We start from the raw sequence: 4,479 nt of genomic DNA on the forward strand, positions 1-4,479 counted from the left end.
TCATTATATTTTAACTTTTATTATTTGAAAATAAAAGTGCTAGATAGACTTCAGTTACTTTTTGTTTCTCCGTTTTCTTTTTGTCAATCCTTTGTTTCCTGTTTTTATTTCTTTATATGGAATATTAAAATAATCCTAAAGTTTTTTCCTTTATATTTTATCGATAGAATAAGAACGACATAAATTGCACGAGTTTTATCGTGAGTTCTATTTTTTTTTTAAATAAATTTTATTCTTTTTTAACGATATAACGTAGATTTATTATTTGGATTAAAAAGATTAAATATCAATTGCAACACCGTGTAAATTACTGATATCTGATAATATTTTATGAATTATTACAAATCTTAATTTTTAAGCTTTGATTGAAAAATTATTTTCTATTGTGTTGATCTGATTTTTAAAATATTTTGTTAAATATTTGAAGATTCGTCAAAATTAATATAAAAACGCGTACGATTTTGCTCCTACCGTCCCATCGCGTTCTTTATAAATATCTATGCGAAATAACATTAAAAATTACGAAAAGAATATGGTGCAATTCAAAAGGAGCGCATTTTTTTTCAAGATGGCATTGATATATCGAGAATTAATCGATTAATCTCAATCAGTAGCAGTGTATAATTGTCTTTTGAGAGAAATCTAGCGTTATATAGAAGCCTATTATTAAAGAATTCGATGTGTTACTCATAAATATTGGGACACGTGTGACATCGTTCGATTCGATGCCTAGAAATAACGTTAAATAATAAGAGAAAAGTACCATTAAAAGGTAACCATAAGAAACTAAATGAAGATAAGAAAAGATTTAGAAAAATTAAAAAAAAAAAAGGAAAAAAAAAAGAGCACGGTATGATAGTTCTTAAAAAATTAAAATCATAAGAATGGAGAATAGTCCATATTTCGATGACAAAGTCGTCTAAACTATTTTGTACCAAGACTTAGAAGCGTGTTCGTGAGATTTGCGACCTTTTTAAAACGTTCACGCATATCTATGGTTATGAGAATTCATGCCATGGGATGCACTATGATTAGCAATTAATTATCCGCGAAGTGTGTTTCTGATGTCCGCCCTAAATATTCCGCGTTGATCTTGACAGGATTCACCGGAAGTTTGAGAGAAAGGGATGTATGAATGTGCGTTAATGGAGCTGTATAAATAAAATCATATCAATCTGGAATATTTCATGTTATCTAGAATATACTATTACTACGATCATTATCACAATATGATTAGTAAGAGTATTGTAATTGTATAATAAACTGCGTCATAGATACCTTATGCATTGGTTACATCATTAAACATAATCCTTTTTTAGAAATAACATTAGGTATTAATGATGTTAGGTTATAATGATGGATAATTTATAAATGATTGAAATTACTGATAGCTGAAATTTTTATTAATTATATTATAATTCCAATTTTAATTAAATTTTGTTAGAGAAAGAATAACATATAGTAACATATAATAATAAGTAAAATAAAATATATTATAATAAGTAAAAAAACAATTGTAAATACCACCATAAATAAAATTGCATATAATTCCGTATTATACCACATGATGACAGCACTAGTCGAGTGCAGTGTAAGAATATAATCCTTTTTAAGCTTTAAATTTTGTTAAATTTTCTGAAATTTTTGTTAAAATCTTTCGAATTATTATACAAGTTTGTTGTTCTTCAATATTTTATATATTTTTCTTCAAATATTTGCTATGTTAAATGATTTAATTATTATTAGAGATAATATACTCATATGTGTTCAATGCAAAAAATGGAACTTATAAAAAGAAAATATGCAAAAAATAAGTATAAGTATACATAAGTGTTAAAATTTTAACAAAAATTTATATATCTAATAACGTAAATAAATTTTTTTCACTTCTTTTAAATTATATTTTCACATTTTTTTATTGACAGTATTTAGAACTTTTTAACGATTCTTGATTGGTTTTGCCATCTCTTGGGAAAACATTGAAACTTTTATATCGATAAATAAGTATAAAAAGTTTCAACGTCATGAAAAATGCAAGCACTAATTAGATATAAAAAAAGGAAAAATTAAATAAAAAAATTAAGATGCATAAATAAATTAATAAAGTAAAGAAGTTTATAAAAAATTTATAAATAAATTACTAAATAGATGAATAAATTATTAAATAATCGATAAATCGATAATCGATAAATAAATCAATAAATGAATAGTAAAAAAATATAAATATAGAAATCAAACAAATAATTAATAATTGTAAAATGAATATAAATAAATATAAATAAATTAATAATTTATTTTTAATATATTATTAATTAGAATAATTAAAATATTATATAATGCTTTAATTTTCCGCGCGATTTCGATTATCGAATTAGCCTATTGGACGTCAGCCAATCAGAAAGCGAGTAGGCAAATCATGGCGTCAGTCTCCTGTGAAAAGTCATCGAGTGAGGATGTGTGTCGTTTGTTCCCGGCTTCTGTGATTCGACTGCGCAGTAAGTAATTTTATTCATATTCTATTATAAAATTTATAAATTAATATTAGTTTTGTTTATTTAATAATCAATTTATTATTATAATAACGAAATTAATTAATATTTTGAGTTTTTGTACTTTTTTCGTTGATCGTTAATGTCGACGTTACCGGTAGTTTGTACTTCATTGAATCGAAAGTTGAATTCACTTGTTGCTTCATTTTAATATAATTATAATTTTTTTGTTCATTTGTTTTACGATTTTGATTTTCATTCGGCAAAATTATCATTCTATTTTCGGAATAGTTGAATAGTTGAAAGAGAAATGATTTATAGTATGCACATACCATCACGATTTGTAGCTTTTTGATATTTTAAAGATAGATTTTTTTTAGAATAGATTCCTATATTTTTCATCCATATTGAAATGAACGTAAAAAGTCAATTTTATCGAATTATCGAATTATCGAATTATCGAACTATATTACATTAGTGGTACATATTGCGATTCTAAATGCGTCATTCGTTTATATGTTTTTCTTTTTCCTTCAATGTTGTGCTCGAGGTCGATAACATAATAACATTTTTCATAACATTGTCTTTCTAAGAAATCAGGCGTTCGTGTTTTTGTTACGCTTGACATGTTTTCGACACGTTTCGACATGTTTGACTTTCCGAACGACGCGCACCTTCCCCTTCCCTTTCTCTAATTCGATTCGATAATCGAAATTGTAAGGTGACGCGTCATTGTACTATCGATATTGGTGGTGATCAGAAGTTTCTTGACGTGATTCCTTTTGAAGTGATTCTTTTTGAGGTGATTCTTCTTAAAGTGATTTATTTGCTACGTAGTATGTACATATTATATATTTCCTTTCAAAATTATATATTATTTATTATTCATACATTATTATTCAATCTTTCAAGGATTAAATTATTCCCTTTTCTTTGTTCGTTTTTTTTTGACGGTTACAATTCCAATTAGTTCGTATTATAACTTTTTCAAATAAAATTTGTGCTTGATTATTTTTTTATTTTATTATTATTTTAATGTGATCTATTAGTTTTATATATTTTATGTGTTTATTTGAAAATTTTTATTTTCTTTTGCACAGATTATTACCTGATTATTGGCCAACATTAAAGGCGGGAAAAATTCCAATATGGACGCCATCGTACTTTTCTAAAGAGAATCTTCTGTACTGTATGTATTTATTCTGTTTCTATTTTATGGTATTTATAATATACTTTATTATTTAAAGTATATTTATACCTTTATAATGAACATTCACCACAAATATTAATATTTTTGTTTAAAAGATAAATTCTCTATAAAAATATATATTCTTACACATGATCTATTTTTTATACATGACATTTTTTTATTCATGAAAAATTAATAATAAAATTAATAATAAATTCATAATTTCAAATAATGGTAATATTTTCTGAAACAAATATTCGATAGAAAAAGAATAAAATATAGAAAGATTATTTTGTTACTTTTTCTGTAAATTTCCATTGTTAATATAATTTTATTTCCAGAGAATTTTTGTAACCGCGCGCAATGCGGTTGGTAGATTCAGTGTTTGCTTCGTTATAGTTTTCTTAAATATTTTTAGAAAAAAAATTTTATTTTTTTAGTTAGTTTTAATTAAATTTATAATATGATAGTCGTGAAATTAGAGTCAGTGTTTGTCCGCCAATTATAAATTATAAATATAGTTGATAGTTTTTTATTTTTATTATTTTTTTTTTTTAATATTTGTTTTCGAGATAGAATCAGTGTTTCTCAAGAGAATAAGGCGATCATCCATCACGCGAAGAGGTAATTATTTTTATTTTCCACTTACTTCAATTTTTTCAAATAGAATTGTATTTTAATTATAATGTTCCATGTGTTACAGTTTCCATTTCCTGATTATTGGACAATGACATCCTGTGAATGCAGATTCTTCGCATCATTGGTGAGTCGCATGCATTTATGTTCCTCTGATTACTCAAT

The 4,479-nt window shown here is 24.9% G+C and overlaps 1 long non-coding RNA gene across 1 annotated transcript; it reads left to right on the forward strand.

Annotated features, from left to right (window-relative positions):
• The first annotated feature begins 2,424 nt into the window (after positions 1 to 2,424).
• LOC116185117 lies at positions 2,425 to 4,479 on the forward strand. Its single transcript, XR_004149904.1, has 4 exons — positions 2,425 to 2,495; positions 3,590 to 3,678; positions 4,020 to 4,302; positions 4,382 to 4,479. It is a non-coding gene; the product is annotated as an uncharacterized LOC116185117 (long non-coding RNA).

The sequence above is a fragment of the Apis dorsata genome, unplaced genomic scaffold (genome assembly GCF_000469605.1).
Source record: "Apis dorsata unplaced genomic scaffold, Apis dorsata 1.3 scaffold_99, whole genome shotgun sequence".
Lineage (NCBI taxonomy): Eukaryota > Metazoa > Arthropoda > Insecta > Hymenoptera > Apidae > Apis > Apis dorsata.